The following is a 15,367-nucleotide window of genomic DNA, read 5'->3' on the forward strand; positions in this document are numbered from 1 at the left end:
AGTCCCATTTGTCCATCCTTTCTACCTTGGGCGTATTTCTATCACTGGGGAAGAGAAGAAGACATTGAGGGAAGCATTGGAGATATTAAACAATGCTTCTAATTATATCACAAATGATCATTCTTCTAATGTTAGACAGTCTATTAAATAGAAAGTCTATTAAATAAAGAAGTCATCCTCTTTAGATACACAAGTCACTCACAAGTTTAGTAACTCTCTCTGAGGTAAAAAATGTCTTCACTATAGAACACTGTAGACCACAGTACTTCCTAATGTCTAACTTGGTGACAGCTCTACAATGCATAGAAATGTCCTCATTTGATGAAATTATATGCAAATCATGAGAACACACTGACTAGATGTTCCACTTTAAATGTAGATGAATTTTTCCTTTCAAATGTGTGCATAGATAACATGTTGAGAGATCTACTGTCTGGATCAAAATAGCATAAAAATTTTTATTAAAGCAATGAAAAAGTTCATTACAGGCTAACATTAGATAGCATGAAAACATTTTTATGCTCATAGAAAAATGACAATACAAATGTGAAAATAATATAAAGATACTAGCATATTTCTAGTCATAGAATATTTTGAAGACCTTAATTTTATAGGCAAGGCAAGAGAATCTTAAATTTTGGTGATATTAAAATCCTTATGTCTTGAAGTCTAGGTGAGAGATTTCCCAAAATAAAGTGGTTGATACACAGGTGCCAGCATGAGTTATAAAAATTTTTCATGTACCACAAAATTCGGGATTCAGTTTTGGCTTAGCTTTCTTTCTTTTACTTTTTTTTTTTTAACTTAAAGCATCTAGCCAGTTTCATGAACTGATACATCATATCTTTCATTCCCTCTTATGATCTTCTGAATTACAATGGAAAACACTTTTAAGAATAAGAATAGGGCTGGGAAGGTGGCTTAGAGGTACAGTGCTTGCCTTGCATGCATGAGGCCCTGGGTTCGATTCCTCAGCACCACATAAGCAAAAAAAAAAAAGCCATAAGTGGTGCTGTGGCTCAAGTGGTAGTGTGCTAGCCTTGAGCTGAAGAGCTGAGGGACAGCGCCAAGGCCCAGAATTTAGTCAGGCCCCACAACCAACAAAACAAACAACAACCACAAAAATAATAATAACATTTATCTTCTTACATTTATTATAGGATTTGTTAAACTAAAATATCTTATGGAAAATGAGTGGTTTTTGCAATTCTTTCCCATATTTTCATTTTGCCTTTCTAGGAATTATTATGCTCTATTTATTAATTCCATCGAGCCAAAACAAGAGAGGCTAGGGGTGTGTGTGTGTGTGTGTGTGTGTGTGTGTGAGTTCTGGGGCTTGCACTCAGGGTACCATTTCTGAGCTTTTTTTCTCAAGGTTAGCACTTTACCACTTTAGCCACAGATCTTCTTCTGGCATTTTGGTGGTTAACTGCAGATAAGGTCAAAGGGTATTTCCCGTTCATGCAGGCTTTGAACCTTGATCCTCAGATCCTCCTGAATAACTAGATTATAGGCTTAAGCCACTGGTACATAGCTGACTTAAGTGTTTTTTAAATATTAATAAAAATAGGATAAGACAAGATATGCTGTCTCCTAGGTAGCAAATACTACATGTGACTATTGAGCATATATATGGGCTTGTCCACATTGAGATATGTTGAAAATTAGATTTCAGAGATATAGAATAGAGAATTGTAAAATGTGGAAGATCTGGGTGCCAGCAGCTCATACTTGTAAGCTGAGATCTGAAGATCACCACTCAAAGCCAGCTCAGGAAGAAAATCTGTATGACTTTTTCCAATTAGCCAGCCAAAATGCCAACTAGAGATGTTCAAGTTGTAGAATGCATCCATGAGCTAGAACACAAGCTCCTGAGTTTAAGCCCTAGTCACGAACATAAGTTGGAAATGTTCCTTGATTATTTTTTCATTGATTATATGTTAAAAAGATGCCACTTTACATTAAACGAAATCTATTAAATGTTACTCTTTATATGCCTTAAAGCATTTAAAATAATACAAGTGACTTTTTTTCTAGCTCTTTTGTACAGCTGGTCTAGAAAGATGATGAAATAAGAATATATAGAAAGATGATGGAATACATTTACCACTGTATAATTCCAGTTTTAATTGTATTTTCTATAAGTATTGCATCACCTTGCAAGAAACTATAGAGTAATAGATGATATAATATATTGATAATCAGAATATTTCATTTTCCTCTTCATAACTGTAGAAAGCTTAAAATCAAGAGAGAAGATACTTCAAAAAATTAGGTGAATATGAAGAGAGCATTGCAGACCCTAATGATTTTGAAATTGATCATGCTAAGTTAAATTTCAGACATGTAATGATTTCCTAGATTAAATTTGTCAAACATAATGCTTGATAGATAATCAATGTGGTTTTAAGGATAAAAACTACACATAGTGCTCTTATCCAGATAGTCATTTGAAAAGGAGAATCGGTAATATTTTGCAACAAAACCTAGACCATCCTCTTTTCTTAAGAGAACACATGATAGTATTCTTTTACTTTTAATGATTCTTGTATACCTACATTCCTACATTTATAATAAGCTTCACAAATGGACAAAAAAAATCTAATGGTAGGTGTATCAAAGGTAATTAGAATTAAATAGTTCATGTAGAAATTTAACTCATTGAATTCACTTTTCGAGTTAATATTATAAACCACAAAATAATTTGAAATTCTAGAGCCAAGACTATGAATTTTCTCTCTTCAAAAGTATTACATTGAGCTGTTACACTGAGCACCATACATCAAGCCTATAATCTTAGCTATTAAGAAACAAAAATTGGGGGAATCACAGTTTGAGGCCAGCCCTGGCATAAAAGCACACAAGACTCCATATCAATTGATGGCTGAGTGAGGTGGTACACATCCTCTGTCTCAAAGTAAAGGGAAAGAGCAATGGCTGAGTAAAGTGACAGATTCCTGTCACCCAATCACACTGGATGGTACAAGCAGGAGAATCACAGACAGGTCTGGCTTACTGAGCATTAACCAAAACTCACCCAAAATAATTATATGAAGACTGAAGGAGTGGCTCAAGTAGTAAAGTGCCTGTCTAGCAATAAAGAGGCCCTGGATTCTCTCACTAGTATGGCCTCTCCAAAGAAGCCATCAGATGTTCCCAAATATTTAAGGTATTACATTTTCATGATGTAAAAGGGGTTGATCAAACAGAAATAATGATAAACTAAAGCTGACCAGGGGTGCATTTAAAATTAGAGCCATGTGCCAGTGGCTCACACCTGTAATCCTAGCTACTCTGGAGGCTGAGATCGAAGGCTCATGGTTCAAAACCAGCCTGGGTAGGAAAGTCCATGAGACTTTTATTCCAATTAACCACCAGAAAACTACAAGTTGTGCTGTGGCTCAAAGTGGTAGAGAGCTAGCCTTGAGTAACAAAGCTCAGGGACAGCACCCAGCCCTTGAGTGCAAGCGCCATGACAGAAAAAAATAAATTAAAATTAAAATCAGACCCATCTATATTGCATACCATTGTATAAGGAGTTAATCGCCTCCAGAAGACATTTCCTGTTGTTTCAAATATACAGCTAAATTCAATAGAAAAATAATCCTCACTAGAATTTATGAATTTGGTTTCTACCCTTTGACTAATACATTAATAAAATTACTAATCTGTGAAAAGTGAAACTGATTATTTACAATCAGAAAAAGGTGGATAATGACAATATTTTACTATTATTCTGAGAGCTTCCAGAATTTTTACCTAATATGAATATTTATGGCACAATGAAGACCTAATGCTGAATAAACATTTGGAGTTCTCTAAAATTGACATAAGCTCTTTGAGATCCAGGGGCTGTATTTTAACAGTTGGATACAGGTAGCATGATCTATTATGATAACTCAGTGATCGTAGTTGTTGTGCAGGTGCTTTTATTAGCAAAATAAAAGTGTGCAGTAGGTGGATGTATAAGAAAAGTGGGTCTACACTGTAATATTTCTAGACCTGAGAAACTCCTAATTTTGAGTCAGGAAGGCACAGACTGGCAGAAGTCAATGTCCATTTTTCCTATGGCCATCCTTCACATTCCTATTCTCATTCCTATTTTCTTGCTTGGTACTCTAGAAAATAAGACCCATGCAATCTGAGTACAGATTTCCCAACATCCTCTTTGTCACCATAAAGGCTAATTCCTATTATTATTTTTATAAACATGATGGACAGCTATGCAATTTTTATTACTTTAGAACTTGCTTGAAAAATAAGTTATACAGATCCGAACTGAATCTGGTGACCTAGACTAGATGTTTAATCTTCTTTACCTCTGTATTAAAATCTGTAGGATAAATGTGCTGAACCCTTCCTTACTTTGTCATTATTTCAGCAATAGCCTTTGGGGAAGATAGTTGAAGAATAGCATAAAAGAAAACTCTGCTAAGACAGAAATCAATGGCCAGATGCTGGTGGCTCTTATCTGTCATCGTAGCTGCTTAGAAGGCTGAGATCTGAAGATCACAGTTCGAAGCCAACCCAGGCAGTAAAGTCCTTGAGACTCTTAACAGTAATTCAACACACACACAAAGCCAGAAATAGAACTGTGGCTCAAATTGTAGAGGGCTAGCCTTGATCACAAAAGCTCAGGGACAGCGTAGGCTCTCAGCTGTAATCTGCATTAAAGGAGCTGAATTCATCTTGAAACTTCCATTTTTCCTCTAGAAAGAAATTTCATGGAGTACTGCACACTCTATATGTATATTTCAGATATAAGGAGTTAATTAGTTTAAAGCAATGCTTTTAGAGTCATGTTGGGTGTGTCTTTGAAGTCTGTGAGATTTGTGACTCCTCACTTAAATCCCAAATCTGAGAATGTGCCAAACGGGTGGCAAGTGCTGGCAGGTGAATTTCACTTTTGCAGTTTTTTTTTTATCAGAACTCTAAGGCTAGGACCACAGAGGACTAACACCAATTCAAATAAAATTCACTGAGAGACAAGGAATGGGAAGTAACTTCTGGCACAGTACATTTGGAATAAAAGGAAAAAAAAGTTTTGTGAGGATATTAGCTCATCTGACATTCTATAATTTGAGAAGACCACTGTTTTATCTGTATGGCAAATAGTGATTATATTAATTAGGAATACCTAAACTCTAGGTATTCCTTTCGATAAGCATAATTGTGCTGCTCATCCATTTTTTTAGCTAAGCTCACCTTAGATATAGCTAATATTTTCCCAATTCATTACTGCTTTCCTTCTATTCCTCTGTCATATTAATAATTAAGTTACAATTTTCCCCCTGAAGGTTAGAATGTGTTTGTTACTTTAACTAAATATCACTATCCCACAATACTATGAAATTTATGTAATCACTTAATCACAATAAAAAATTGCGATAAAAATAATTAAGTTGCAAAAAGTATTTGACCACATTCCTGGTTTTTACAGTGCCGGATTTTGGAATTGTAGAAGACAGAGAAAGAAGAAATGGAAGAGATCAACCCATTGCCATATTCCAGACTGCAAAAAAAAAAAAAAAAAAAAAAACCATAGAAAATTCTGCTGTGTCATTCCATAAGGCTTCCTGCCCAAAGCATTTTTGGAAGTATTCATGGAGTTTGTTCTTAAGCATTCTGGAATTACAGTGGCATCCAGGTACTGACACATTTGGTAGGTTAGACCAAATGCTTACACTTGAAACATTCAAAAAAGAGGTCAGGGAAGATTGTTCCAAGAAACACTACACTTCTGTGAATCTCAGCCATGCTGACAACGTGTTAATAGTTGCCAATACCACCTGGTGTTCAGAAGGACTCCTGGGTCACTGTGCAGAATGTGCATGCATGCATGTGTGTTTTATTTTTTACTACTCTTAGAATAGGGGCACTTTCCTTTTCTTGCTGTTCTTACCTTTTCTTCACGACGATTATTGTTACCTTAAGTACTTCAGTTAGAAACAGCAAAAACTCTCGGCCAAATCAAATCAAAACTGGTCAGGTGCTAGCCATCAGCCAGTGGCTCCTGATTGCAGCCCTAGCTACTTACTAGGTACAGATCAGAAAGATCACAGTTTGAGGCTAAACTGGGTATAAAGTCCCTAAATCCTAAAGACTCCATATCAACAGAAAACTCTAGTTGTAATAGTGTGGTCTGTCATCCCAGATACTGTGGGAAGCATAAATAGGAGGATTATTGTTCAGGACAGCCCAGTCACAAAGCCAGACTTTAAATAAAAAAAGACTGGATGGATAGATCTAGAACAAGTATGTTAAGTGAGGTGAATAAAGCTCAAAGAGAGTGTTTTCTCTCATATGAAGAAGCTAGATACAGGTCTTTAGGCATTGACACACAGTGTTTCTTGGGGAGAAACACAAAGGCACAATGCTTTTGTGTTTCTGATTATATAAAATAATACTTACTGAAATGAACTCCAGAAAATGGAAATGAGTTTTTTTTCCTTTGTTATTGTTTTTGTTTACTTTTCTTTTTGTCTTGTTTATTCATTTATCTGTCTTTGGGAGGGTAAGGGGAAGCATACAAATGGAGAGACAAAGAGTGAACAAATCCAGCAGTGGTATCCACGAGACACTATGTTGAAAATGAACTCTACAACTTGGGGGTGAGAATAGGAGGGAAAAAAATGGGAGAGAGTAAGGAAAGGAGTGAAATTGTCCACAAAGAAATGTCCTCATCACATGAGTTATGTAACTGTAACCACTCTGTGCTTCACCTTTATAATAACAATAAAAAATAAATAGCTAAAGCAGAAGGGATGGAGGCATGGTTCAAGTAGCAAAACTCCTGACTAGCAATTATAAAGAGTTGAGTTCAAAACCAAGTAGTGGGAGAAAGAAAAATCAAAGCTGTCTTTAGATTATTCCTTTCTTTGACCAATTTCCTTTCCTTTTTTATTTTCTTTCTTCTTCAGATCTTTGCTGTATTCTATGCTCTACACAAGCATGCTGTTTCTGGTTTAGTGGCAATGCCCTTTATGGTGGAAAAGGCTCAGGATTATTTCTTTTTGCCAAAAGTTTCAAAACATACCTTGATGTCTGTCTGATGTCTCGTTCTTAGGAGCCTCCACTTCAACCCCGGAATGCCTTTAAGAGAACACATGCTACTCAGAAAGCCATGTCTAAACCTGGTCTCATCAAAGGTTGTCCCTTGGCTAACTTGCATTCAGACAGCATTGAGCAATCAATGAGAGTCTGTCTGCAGATAGTGCCCCGCTTCTTCCCTGGTATAATATCCTATTCATAAGAATGCCGTTTGGCTGGCTTTCCCCTCCATCTTTCAACTCCATGGCCTCATTACTTCTTGTCCTAAAGTACAATACCACAATCTTTGCTCATCATCACAGCCTGTATAACACTTTGACCTCCTTTGGTAAGGGTGGCAGGTGTGGTGAATGCCCGCCTCGCTCCCATGATGGTAATGCGTTCTTTCCTTCCCTGAGGAAAACAACTACCCCGTCTCTTGGCTGAAAGATGAATTTCTTCTAAACTCCACTCCAATTATTTCCCCAGTGCTCTTGCGTAATGCCAGGCTCTCCTCCTTACATTGAATGGATCGGGTGTATTCATGGTGAGGACGGCAACGATGATACCTGTTGGGAAGTGTGAGAATCTGGTGTGGCAGGTGGAGCTCAGAAAAAGTCTGCACAGAGGTCATGCCACATGGCCTTTGGTGCTTTCAGAACTCTCTTTGTGCTTCCTGTACAAAGGATTACTCAGCTTCTTTCTGGAACTCCCTGACAGATACACTCTCTTAAGGTATGTGGAAATCCCGAGTTGACACAGGCACAGCTCTATAATCCTAGGGAAACAAACCTTGGAGGAATTCAGAAATCATTGGGTTTAAGCCCATCATTAGAGAAAGTAGAAACTGAGGCCAGAAGAAAAGGCAGTACCTAGATTCTCACAGAAAAGGATGTCATGTGTTTTCTTTTTATGTTACCCTATACAAGAAAGAACCATCTGGCCCAGATCTTCCTTTCCTGGTTAGTGCCACACTACAAAATCTGTATTTAAAGTCTCTCTTCCACACTACAGCAACATAGTAATCTCTTTTTCTCACTGCAAGTTAAAGAAAAGCACTTTAAAAATGATCATTGTCTTTAAGTAGTTTTACAAAGGAGTTGCCATTTAACATACCTTGATCAATGCCATCCCTTTAAGAATGCTGCTTACAAGTGGTTGTTGACTATTAGCTGTTTTAAACCTGTATGCTGGTTTTAGCCATAAATCCTCAAACCTGGAAAACTCTAGAATCCAGACAAGATGATATTGGAGGCAGTTAGAGACTTCATGTTTTCACCTGTGCACATCACCTCTTGGATTTGGCTTGACAATTGGGTTTATTCATTATTTTTTGTTTGTTTGTTTGCTCTGAATTACAGGCCTGGTGATGTAGCAGGGCTACATGAACAAATTCTTCACAGACATGGATTCACATTTTTTTTAAAGAAACTTCCTAGAAATTATCTCCTTTACTTCCACAATCCTATAAAACAGGAAGAACAGAGATTATCAGTTAAAGAGTTGAGGAAACAATCTGAGCATGATGGCTGTTGCCTGTAATCATAACTACTCAGAAGAGTGAGAGAAGGAAGATCCTGATTTGAAACCAGCCCAGGCCAAATGTTCATAAGACTCCATCTCTATCAATAGCTAGGGGTTCTGGTACATACTGTCATGCATCTATAGGCCTCTATGTCATCTTCTGTCACAAGCCCTTGGCTTAGAGTGAATTCCCTCCAAATCTATATTTTGGCTGATCTCTATAGTAAGGCCAGATAAAATCCACACAGTTGTAATCATAGTCATCAATATACTCATAATCATAAGAATTGCTACAACTCAGTTTTTGTTTGTTTGTTTGGTTTGTATAAGAAGAGATAGAAATGTCATGCACTAATTGCATTACTCAGGGTTCCTCAGGGAAGTAGATGCCAGCATTGGCTCACTTGATTTGGGAGGACCAGAATTCTAGTTTGCAAGCTAAAGGAACAGGGAGTCAATGGTGGGATGCAGGGCAAGTCTGAAAGCCCGAGAGCAGGCAGGAGATGCTGTAAGTTCCTGTGACTGAGCTGGGAATGCTGATGTCTGAGGGCAGAAAGAGACAGAGTTACACGTTCCAATGACAAGCAAATTGACCTCTGCATCTTTTTGTTCTCCATGGATGATAACACCTGTGCTAGAGGTGACACTCCTCCCCATACAGCCCATTGAACCAAATGATAATCACTTTCAGAAATACCCTCCAGACACATCAGAAATAATGTCTTATCAACTCGCTAAGCATCTCTTGGCTATTTCAAATTGTCACACACAGTTAAGAATCTAACCGAAAGCAGAGTTCAAAGGTTTAGAACAAGTTGCTCAAGGCCTCTCAGAGATGGAGAAAAAAGGAAATGATTGAAATATTACTTTTTCTTCCCTCTCCCCTCAGTACCACAGTTTGAACGAGAGGCTTCATGCTTCTTCACAGCTTACTCAGCTGGTCTGATACTTGAGCTACACCTTCAGACTGCCTTTTTTCTGGTTAATTGGAGATGGAATCTTGAGACTTTTCTTCTCAATCTGGCTTTAAACCTCATCTTTTCCAGATCATCATCTCCTAAATAGCTAGGATTACAGGTGTAAGTCACTAGCAACCCCCCCCGAAATACTGCTTTTTAATTCCCAAGTCTTCTCCCTCTCTTCTTCCTGCCGTTTTTAAAATGTGTGAATAAATATGCACCAATACAACTGAGCCTGGAAGCCCCTAGGGATTCAATTATTTGCTTGAGTTCTTGAGACAGGATTTCACTAGGTTGGCCTTAGCCTTATCATGCAACCCAGATAAGTCTTGAACCCAGATCTTCTTTCATCTTCCCAAAGACTATGATTTCAGAAATAGCACCACTGCACTTTGCTTAGAAGTCTATGGGGTTTTTTGATTGTTGTTGTTTAATATTCTACTTTCTACTTGGTATCTTTAGAACAAATGTATATCCTAGCTTTGCCCTTTTGGTGCACATAATCTAAAGTTTGGGGAGAATGGTAGAAGATCAAGATGAATAAATCAATATCAACAAGACCTTTCATAAAAAGACTGCTGTGTACACATACCATTTTGGAGAATCCAGAGGAAGAGACTATGCTTCCGATTAAAGAGATCTGGAGCAAGGTCAGACAAAAGCAGAATTCTTATGGAATGCTGTTTTATGTAATGATCACCACATGTAAACTACAGTAGTCTGACAATATAGATTGCACATGAGTAGGTGGCTTCATTGTGATAGAAACATGAATGGGAAACTAGCCTCTCATATGATCAAAGTCCAGGAAAGAGAGGATATTATGTGCACTTGGGGAATATTTGCCTCTAAAAGGATTACTTAATTTTAGGAAAAGCCTGTTTACCTAGCATTCTCAAATTCAGCTAAGCATTCAAATATTGCCAGTGGTGCCACATTCTTAGAACGTCCAGATAGCTGCTCACATGTCCCCGTAGTAACTTGCAGTTTCTACCCCAAGTCCTAAAGAGAGTAGGTAGGAAGTCTTCAATGCCATGATGTTAACACTGTATGGAATTTCCATCTTCTCTGCTGAGGCTAGTTGATACAGGAGTTATTCAATTCCAGGGAAACTGTGAATAACATAGAATGATGGCAAGTGTGGAGATCTGACAAGAATAAACTCAGACACTACCTCACCCTATGAAGATAGATAATGTTATCCAATAATTTAAGGTAATTTCTTAAATTCATGAAGCTACTCTGGGATTGATCTGGGATAATTTCCTAGGTCTCTTCTTCATATATGATGTCATATTCTTTCCATCATTTCATGACAACAACATTACTAAATGCTTCTCTGACCTTCTTAGGCAAAACATGATCCAGTTCAGCTTGAGCCAAGCAAGCAGCACACTAGCCAGATGATGAGAGTAAAATTTACTCCCTAGGAGATTAAATGAGTCCTGAAATCTCATTCATGTTCTCATCTGAACATGGTATAAAGGTAAATCTGTTGGGAAGTCTCCCTTGGCCACAGAGAAGAAGGTCAGTTCTGGTCATATTTTTCCCCAGTAAACATTATTTTATTTTCTGTTTACTACCAAGAAATTTAACCCAGGGCCTCATTCATATTAGGCAAACACTCTACAGTAAGCCACATTCCCCGTCCACAGTTTTGGTCATTTGATATAGTTATCTTGAGCTTCTGAACCCATGTGCTATGTTTCTACAATTTTTCTTATTTTTTAAAGGGAAGGTGACATGTTTAAGTCCAATTGAAGAGCCAGTTCCATCTGTTAGAAAATACCTGCATTCCTCAGAGAGCTTCACTATTCATTCTGTTGCAGTACAACCAAACCCTGCCTTAAAAAGAGACCCATCATGCTTTTTGTCCACAGCAAAGCTAATCCCTCTGAAAGCTTCTTCAATTAAACTAACCTCTGAGGGCCAAAATATAGAATAAATGAATTAAGCCTCATGACTCAGCTCCTCTTTTCTCCTTGTCCTTGTCTTCTAGCCAGGAATGTGGGGAAGGAAATGAGTTAGGTCAAATCTATGCTTCGGCTCCACAAAGCAAAGACCCAGGATCTAGACACACCCAAGGTGATTTTCCTACACAAGGTTCTTCGTTTACAGTAAGTTTCTTTTAGCACTTGGTTCCAGTAAGAATCACATATTTACAACACTGAAAAAAAAACATGAATGAAGACAAAGGCATGAGTGCCCAGGAAAAGGTAATTTAGTTGTAGCCATTAAGAGAGTTTCGTTGGCACTAATAGGAACCTGTTGATTCATTACCTTAGGTTAGATCTACATTATCAGATCAGAGACAATAGTCATAATGTACTAATGATTTATTTACAAAGTGCTCCAAGGGAGAACAGTATGAAAGTGGAGGAGACAAGACAGGAGCAGAGGCAAGAGTCCTGAGAGAACTCAGCCTGAACTTGAATTTGAGTAACTATAGGCTAAGTCTTCTTGACTCTCGAATGTCAAATTGTTTCAGAGTTCCAACCTGAGGCAAGGAGCTTGAGATTTCATCATCTTATAGCTATCAATCACTGGGAAAGGGCTCTACCAGGCAAGTCCAGCTCTTTTGTTCCTGTAAACCTAGGGGTTGTCACCAACAAAAGCCATAACAGCAAGCTATTGGAACTGAAATAAAGCATATAACTGATACTTAAGAAGAAAAACGTATGTGAAAAAATCTTATGAAGCCTGGCACCAGTGGTTTCACACTTGCAACCCTAGCTACTCAGGAGGCTGAGAATTGAGGATGGAAGTCCAAAGTCAGCCATAACAGGAAAACCCATAAGATTCTTTTCTCTAATTAACCACCAAAAAGCTGGTAGTGGAGCTGAGGCTCAAGTGATTAGGATGCCAGCTTCGAATGAAAACTTTAAGAAACAATGTCTAGGCCCTGAGTTCTAGCTCCAGTACTGGCACACACAAAAAAAACATTCTTAAGGTCTCCAGATCTTAAGCTAATAGTATTCTACTTGATCCTTTATGGGGATCTTTATTAATAACTTGGAGACCTGAGTTATATAGAGTTAATTTTGTTTAGTAATTTGTAGACAGTGTACTAATGTTTTCAAATGCACTGCAGAGGATAGAAAGGTAGCTATTACAACAGAGGGTTGTAATAGCCATACAGTAGGCCCAGGAGCTCAGCACTCCTGATTTTAGGTCTTGTCTCATGCATTTACTAGTTGGTTGACTTATTCATTCAAGTTACTTCACCTCACAGTGACGCAGGAAGTAGAGAAGTATATGTAAGAAATAAATGAAATAAACCAAGTTCCACCATTAATAACTCAGAGAAGCCACATAATTAAATCTCCATAAATACTGATTATCAGGAATAATGACAAAACAATAATAATGTTCTTCATTTTTACCATACTTACCTCCTACCTTTCAAGTATTGTAGTTTCCTCTAGACCAGGAGTTATAGAGATGTTAGAAAAAGACATCAAATAGAGCTTTCATTTTAGCACAAGAGAAAAAATAATAAGCAATCATAAAAATAATAAAAAATACAAAATAAGTAACCTATCTATCAGGTACAGATGAGTACAATAAAAAATGAAATCAAGGCTAAAAGAACAGGCCTGGTGTGGTGGGAGATTGCATCTACATTAGATATGATACTTAAGGAACTTCTCACTGGGAAAAACAATTGATAAGAGATCTGAATAAATGCAAAGGCAGGGCCTTTCAAGGGGGTAGCATTAAAGTAAGAAGTAACAATGAGCAAAATCTCAACAGGGAAATATATTTGTAATGGTAAAATAATAAGAAAGACAGTATGGCTGCCATATTGGGAGAAGGGCCCAAGAGTACTAGGAGGCAATGTCAGAGATGGAGCAGGAGCTAGGGCAGATCATGTAAATCCAAGTCACCCATGGTAAAGAACATTAACTTTATTTAATCTCACTGAAAGGAAATCATTGTGGGGTTTTGAGTAGTCGGGGGCAAATTTGAGTCATGGTTATAAAACTCTGCTACTTCTTTCCACACAAGCTCCCAAACTTCTAATAGTACACATTATACAATCACCATTTATTCATTTTGTAGTGTTATCTTTTAAATAACTGTAATTGCTCTACTTTTTACAAAGAAACTTCACAGTAAAAGAAGGATGCTGACCAACGTCTTTTGTTATTTTGCTAGTTTCCAATTTGTGTCTAGCTTTTCTTGCTTCTTTGGAGTACAGTATCTTTCCTTGACATATCAGTCCAAGATAATTTTATATAGCCACGTGCCTGGTTTACTAGAAGCACAATTGCATATTTTTATGTATTCTGTTTCATAGTATACCCCTCAATTTATGCCTCTTGTGGTTTTCTGCTGGCTCCAAGGTTAAGCTCAATGGATTATTTTGTAATGATTCCATACTTCTATTACCCTGTACTAAAGTATCCTCTATAGTGTGACCTACTTAACCAGGCCCAGGCACAAATAGTCTTCATTTCCCTCAAACACATCATGCACATTCTTGCCAGATCATTATTTCATGTATTGGCTCAAGTGTGACATTTGTCTCATGGCCAAGTTCAAGTCTCATCTCGGTTGTACATCCCTTTCTGGGTGCCTCAGACCTCACTATCATTTCTTTTCTGACTTGTTTCTCCAGCTGTCACACTTAGCTTAACATCCCTCCAGTTAGTTCTGATCTTCTGAAGAAGACATCTTTACAAGCATCTGTAAACTTCTCAAGGATATCTTACATGTCTTTGTGTTCTACACACTACATAGAGCACTTGACTTTGCAACAGGTAATTCAAACTCTACTCATTCATGCTATGTCCATGTCTATTTTTACATCCTCAGTGCCTTTTTTTTGCTTGTCTTTTCTGAGATAAGATCTTATTGTGTAGTCCAGGATGGCATAAAGTTTGGGATTCTACTACCTCATCCTCCGGAGAGCTAAGATTATAGCTAAGCACTACTATACCACGTCACACCTATATTCTTTTATTTTTCCTTTTACAGCACATATGCATCTCAGTTCTTGACCTAAATGTGTTAAATTTTAACTTAAGTTTCTTTCTCAAGTTACTTTTTAATACTGACATTGCAAAATCACAATCTGTTTCCTCTGGACTAATATTTAGTGTAAGTTCTACTGGGCTGCCTCAGATCAATTCATACTTCAGCACACCCAAATTCCATGGTTTTACCTGGTGCTTAGTCATTAACCCATGAACATCATATCTGGGAGTATTTTTCTCTCGTGCTGGAAGTTTTTCCCAATGGCAGACATAGAATTATGATCATCTCTCAGATGATGTGTAGGGCTCCACCTGCATATATTTATGAATGTACTTATGTCCATATAAAAGTTTTGCTTCTTTTCCATTGCACTGCTTTATTTCACGGAGCAAAGTTTCTTCTCCAGAGCTCACCAATGCCTATCTTTTCATCTCTTCATTGCAGTTCTCTATCATGCTCTGAGGAAAGGTTGTATGGTCTTGAGGAAACAAATTCCTATGTTATTTCAAATGTTTTTTTTTGTGCCCAAATTCTCTAAGGAGTTTGGTTTTCTGATTCTAATTCGACTTTGAAACTTCTCTTTCTGTATTAACAATACCTGAAAGCCATCTGTCTTGACAAAGCAGGTGTCTGGACATGTAGGTAAATTATCAGGAAAAAAAAAGTCCAGAGTGATCATGAGTTTAAAATACTATCCTATTGCAATTATTTTAGTAAGTAACATAAATTTTTACTTCTCATATGTATAATTTATCACCTTGGGACTTGATTGACACTTCTTCCTCTTAGCTATCTCCAGTGATTTTGTTGTGCATGAAATCAATACCATAGAGAACTTTGTGACCTAAAATTAGGTCAAACAATAACAAGCTTGG

The sequence above is a fragment of the Dipodomys ordii genome, unplaced genomic scaffold, assembly GCF_000151885.1.
Source record: "Dipodomys ordii isolate 6190 unplaced genomic scaffold, Dord_2.0 Scaffold45, whole genome shotgun sequence".
Lineage (NCBI taxonomy): Eukaryota > Metazoa > Chordata > Mammalia > Rodentia > Heteromyidae > Dipodomys > Dipodomys ordii.